Below are 6,459 nucleotides of genomic sequence, written 5' to 3'. Positions count from 1 at the left end.
AGCAGCATGCCCCCTCCTGAGTGGGCTGTGACATGCTGCCCATTCAGTTTTGACCACCATGCAGAACAGTCCAGGTCCAGATGGAAAACCACCTGTAACCTAAATGGTTGACATCCTTCCAGTGACATTTCCCACAACAGAAATTTTCAGCTGGAGATGTGCTATGGAACTGTAATTTACCCTTGGAAGGGTTTGGGTAGAGTCCTGAAAGCATCCACTGCTGTGGGGTGGAAGTGAATGAATACTGGGCTTCTCCTAAGCACCACTGTGCTGCAGGGCTTGGTTGGGCTGTGTTTTCACCCAAGTGTGTGATTTCACCCTGCCAGCTGGAGCTCCACTCCCTGTTTTAGCCATAGGCACCCAAGCTCAGCTCCTTTCATAGCCTGCACAGAGGAGTTCTGCTTATGGTACATCAAGAAAGCTCAAGGATCAGATAATTCCTCTCTCATTCTTTGCCTGTAAATTATCCAGGAGAAATAGTGTTTGCATCTGGGTTAAAGAACTGATTTTATAATGGTATCTGCAGATGGGATTGATTATGAAGGTAAGCTGGATGTATAAAACCAAAGATGCCCCTTTGGCCTTTCAAAGCAACAGAGAAGCTGCCACCTAGAAACCATCAGGGATGTGTACCTTTCCCTCCTGTTCTGAAACAAAGGATGGGTGTTCTCCTATTGGCTTTTCTGTGAGATGACTTTCTGTGTATTGATTTTTATGACCTTTCAACAACTGTCTCTCTAGCCTTCTGCAGTGGCAGCATTATGAGGATCAGCTGTATGGTTGGAGCTTGGAAAATGTTTATATTTTTGGTTCTTTCTGAGTCAGATGGGTTCACAAAATCCTTGGGGCTGAATGATGATATCATTTCTCACCTCTGTACTTCACAGGTCAAATTATTGCAGCTGCTCAGAGAATTGGAAGCATTCAGGCCAGAGAATTAACCTTTAGCATCCATTTCTGCTCTTGGTGCAGTTAAGGGGAAATTCCTTCAGGATCAGAGTGGCTGTTTGTGCACATTTGCTCACGCTGGAACCTGTTTTTGTATGCCACTATGTTGAATCCTGCACCTAAAAATAGATAACTTTTTGCAGAAACAAGGGGCTTGCTTTGTTCACATGTATTCCTTTATCCCTGACTGATTGTTTCTGTCTGTCAGAAACAACAAAGCCTCATTGTGTTGGTGCTCCAACTGGGACTCATTAGCTGGATCCTTTTTTCAGAAGCTGCTGAGACTCCAAGCCCTTGAGATATCTGTTCATTAGAGCATTTCTCCCTGGATAGCCCAAAGTGGTGGCAGTTGCACCTTTCCTTCTTGGTAATACCTGCTTTCTATGCTGTTTTCTGCAACTTAATGATTTAAAGCCCACCTAGTTTGTGATTGTTGGGGAAAAGAGGCAGTAGATTGCTCTTCAGATATTCACCTTGGCGTTTTGTGGAAAACTGCCAATTTTTAGCCAAGTGATCTCTCACTTTTGTTCATCCTCATCCTTCTGACCGTTCATTCTCCATTCACCAGGCTCACAAACAACCTCATTTTTCACACCTACTTCTCCATTTGTTGACACTTTGGGCTCCTGCCCATTGCTCTCCCTCAGCAGCAAGCTCATTCACATTCCATATTCAAAACCCACAACATGATTCATTGAACACCAAAGTGCTTTTGCTTTGCACTGTTTGTCTGAGACTGACCTGAAGGATGACATTATAAATGAGCTCTTACATCTGAATTGCTTTGTCCTGATTAGCAAAGTCAGTAGAAAATGGCAAGAAGCTTTTGGTCTTGAGTGGGATAGCTGCTTCTCCAAAATTTCTATACTCATTGATCTTACGACTTTGCTTCCCTCTGTTGCATGGAGTGTGCCAGTTTCTGTTCTTAGGCTCCTGAGGGAGATTTTTGAAACAGACAGTTTGCTACAGATGACTTTCACAAAAAAAAAAATTAAACCCCAAACCAGTAACAATAAAAAAACAACAAGCCCAAACAAAACTCCCCAACCAAATCCTAAACCATCAGAATGGAAGTGGCATTCACAAGTTTGAAAAGAGGAGGATGAGCTGGATATTGGAAATGTTGTAAACCATGAGCAGCCACAAGTTTAATTTTGCTGATTTGAGAGGTCTCAGATTGTTCATTTAGGTCATTAAAATTAATGGAAATATTCACTTCTCAATAGCAGAATTCAGCTTAGAAATGTCACATTATTTTCTAAATTCTTCATTGGTCATTCAGACCAACATTCCAAATCTAGATTTGTGACTAATTTTGATGCATACCATTAAAAGAGAAGAACCAAAGATCAATCTTACTTTTGTCTTCCACAGGTTAATGTGAAAATATTGCCCCAGTGAGCTGTCTGTTTTGCCATAATTACTCAGCTTTCTCTTAATTTCAGTTATATTCTGTATCCATGCCATCAAAATCTCAGTCATGACCATTGACTACTGCTGATGTCAACATCAAGATTTATAGAGCTGCAAAATATGACTCTGAGGGCTAAGACTTTATTTTGAGACATAATGAGTCTCAGTAGACATCATAATAGAGATTATTAAGTGCTTTATTACACACAGTAATTATTGTTGTCGTGCAGAACATCTCAGCTTGTGACATGAAAGTGGTAGTTTTTCAGACTAATATTAAGGAAAATGAGTTTAAATTTGAGATCTAGAAGAAAACCATTCTTAAAAATGAGCAGAGTAGATCATGAGCTTTCCTAGAACCTGTTATTTTTCACTGGTATGAATGAAACTCTGGAGTAATACAACTGACTGATGAAGAGCCAAGTTTTATTCTGTTACAGAAAGAAGTGAAAGAAGTGGAAGCAGCAAACAAACATAAACATAGATGAAATAAGTGTCAAACTTGTAGTGTCTTAACACCATTGAAAGTTGGAATTCTTCTGTTTTTTTAATAAGTTATCATTAAAGGTATAAACAGGATTTGGTGGAATGGAGTAATGGTCTCAAGGAACCACTGGAATTGAGAAGTTAGAATCTCTCAAAGGAGGGGAGGAAGGAGAGAGAAGGATGATTACAGGAAACAGGACTTGGTTGTACTTCAGAAAGGTGAAATATAGGTGAAACATATAAGGTAATACTTGTGGCTGATTTACTGATTAGTTAATAGTTTGTGACCTATATGTTAATATTATTAACTCAGCTATAAGTAAGCTATTAGTTAATAGTTGTGACCTATGTGTGGCCACAGTGAGATTGTTACAGAGACTTCCAGTGACTGCTGTTTCAAAAGGATTTTTTGAAACATAAATGGAATAAGAATGAATGGTTTTTTGAGGGCTTAGGGATCTGGTGTTGAAACAAGACTTAAGTATCTCAGTTTATTTTATCAGCAATGAGAATCAAGAGGTGACAGGTTTACAGTGGAGAAGTTCTTTCAAGGAGAGAGAGTAATGAGGTCTAGACAAGCGTGTGACATGATCTTATAGCTGGAAGCTAAAATTACACCAGTGGAGACAGCAAATAAAGCACAGATTTAAGATATAAGAGCTCTGGTAGCAACATAACAAAACCCCCACAAATTTCTTCCCCATCTTTCTGATGTTCATATCACCTCCTTGGAATGTGTAGTTCAAGTACAAGATACTGGTTCCAGTACAAGAGTAGCTAGATGAGTGCTGGTCACTTTTAAAATACAGAGAGGCAGACTGGGTCAATTAATTACTGCTTTTGTGGGCTACAGCTCTGTGGATCTATTATGCTCACTCCTTTCAGTCACAAAGTATTCAGAGACCTGGATCATTCTGTATTACTTGTTCAGATGTAGTATCTTTCCTCTGTGTCATGAGTATGGGATATAAAAGTGATAGACACTCTCCTTGTTCCTTCAGCATTCAGGTCTGTCTCCCATTAGCTCAGAGTTTAGGACTGAGATTGCAGATGCTGCTTTGTCATGCAGTTTGTGGCTTTCATCACCGTCTTATCATTTAAATGTAGGATTTCAGTTTCAGACGTGGATGTTATCACAGGATTTGGACATAATGCCCTCATTGCTGCCATGCAGATGTAGGCAGCATGTTAAACAGTGCTTAACAGAGTGTGGTCTTTTTCATGGCTCATACAATTGCTGTCACCTAAATTCTAAACTCCCAGACCTTGGGCACTAACCTTGAGGCAGCATTGTCCTGTGGTTAATGAATATAACTTGGTAATTTCTGGAACAAAATGACCAGTCACCTTCTGTACAATACAGACTTGTTTTAATATTGCAATTTTTCTTAGAGGGGAAAAAAAACCCCTCTCTTTTCAGAACAATATTTCCCTGATTCTATTATTTACTTGTTTATGAGGAATGATACAGTAAAGACTAGGAAAAAGCATTTGAAAGTTTAGACATGATGTGAAAAGATGCAAAGAGTGGCTACAGGTGTAAAGGGAACAGAAAGTGGGTACTGCACTCAGCTGTTCTTTGATTCTGGAAGTTTGAATAGAGTTTGTGAAGCTTTCCTCCTGTATGGGTGTGGGATAGAGCTGCTCTTTGCCTGGTACACAGGAAGATAATTATAGGGACAAAGGTGTTCTGGTCTCAGGCTTGGCCATTTGTCAGGTGCTCTACTCCAGAGTGAAACCCAGTAACTCACAGAGGAAGATGTGGAGGAATTAGTGTACCAGGGTTTTCTCATCAGGATGCTCTAGGGAAATTGTTGGCCAGAGGGATATAGAGCAAGCAGGTATTTTGTCAGCAGAAGGTCAAGTGAGAAGAGGATGCAAGGATAAGATGTGAGGAATGAAGTCAGAATGAAGGCCAGCTGATCTGAGGGGGCAGGCCACTTCCTAGAACTGCTTTTCCATGCCTGCTGGGCTGAACCCTGTGCTGGTCCTGGACCAAAGTGAAAGAGCTGCCCAATCAGTTCAAGAGCAGCCTGTGTAAAGAAGGCAGGTGGCTTTGGCTGTGCAGTGCTGCTCTTGCAGTAATCCTGCACACCAGGAGCTGCAGGCAGACATGAGCTGCCTGGGTCAAAGCCTCAAGCTGGGAGGATTGGGCAGAGACCTCTGAGCTGGGTGAGTGGTGGTGCAGAGCAGTGAGCTGATGAAGCCCAGTGTGAGGATGTGCAAGCTGTTTTCTCTGCTTGGTTTTCTCTGCCTGCCAGCAGCTCTTCCAAAGCAGTCTGTATTTGTGGGATATACATGTTTTATCAGTTTCTCTGTGCCCTTTTCCCAGAGAGTCAGCATCTGTAAATTCATGGCACTGTACTGCTTGAACTCTGCCACTTCCATCTGCCTCCTTTTAGCTGGGAAGCTACAGCAACTGGTGTAATAGGGCTTATGCATTTAACCTGAGAGATTTCTGAGGTATTGGGGAGGAGAGGAGAGAATCTGTGTGTGTGTCTCAATATGGAGCCAATTTAAGCCCCAAGGAAAGATTTCCATTGATTATAACACAGTTTAAATCTGGTCTGTAATACCTACTAAACATCAAATCAGGTTGTGATCCTTTTAAGTCATGACTTTTATATAAAATCAGGAGAATTATTCTTATTTATTATCCCTTTCACTTAAACCTTTTGGGGATAGAAACACATTCAGTTCCAGTGATAAGGAAAACGCTGCAACCAATGGCTTTAGAAAATCACTAAAAAGAAAGGGTTTGTGTATGAGATTGACTCAGTTTTTATCCTGCTAAGTACCTATTGTGAAACAGAGTGATTTACTGAAAAGTTGTGGAGAAAACCAGAGCACAGTAGTCTTGACACTTCATAGCTAAGTGATGGAAGAAAAGTTTAAAAAATAATACAACAGTGTCAGAAGCTTTTCATAGTTTGTAGGGTTTTCTCTACTAGAACTTAATTTCAATCTGAACACAATTACCTGGAGTAGGCCACTCTGGGGAGTAGAGAGGGGAAATCCTTTAGTGTTTTCCAAACTGATGATGGAAAGAAAGGAGCTGTATTTTAGCTAAGAGTAGAGGGTTTTTTTCTTCATGCCCAGATTTTGCCTTCTCCACTAAGATTGCGACACTTGAGGCTGGTATTCTGCAGTCTCATTCCTCATTGTCATCTTAAAACTGCCTCTAACATTTGAATGAAGAAACACAGGAACAAATCACACAGAGTTTCTCACATTTCTCAATATAGTCTGTTTTCAGTATATGCTATTATCTGAAATACCATTAATCATAGGAATGTTTGTTGTGTTACACTTATTCCTCAGGCCAATTGCAGAAGGAAACTATCCTCTGTATTTCAGATCATCTTACAGTATGAAGGGCTTGGCTGTGCCTCCTCAGTTTTGCAGGGCAGTTTGGCAGTAAATGACTGTATGATTAATTTATTTTTCAACCAGTGTGGTTTAAAATGCACAGACATCAGAAATACTGATTTTACTGCAGATAACCTCCCTGTATGGACCTCATGCCACAATAACTAAGCAACTAATTTTTTTTTTTTTTCATCCAAGTGATCTGTTTTGTCCTCCAGTCCCAGACTTGGAAGTTCTAGGCTC

Source organism: Oenanthe melanoleuca, chromosome 2 (assembly GCF_029582105.1).
Source record: "Oenanthe melanoleuca isolate GR-GAL-2019-014 chromosome 2, OMel1.0, whole genome shotgun sequence".
Lineage (NCBI taxonomy): Eukaryota > Metazoa > Chordata > Aves > Passeriformes > Muscicapidae > Oenanthe > Oenanthe melanoleuca.
Note: the sequence above shows the minus strand (reverse complement) of the source record.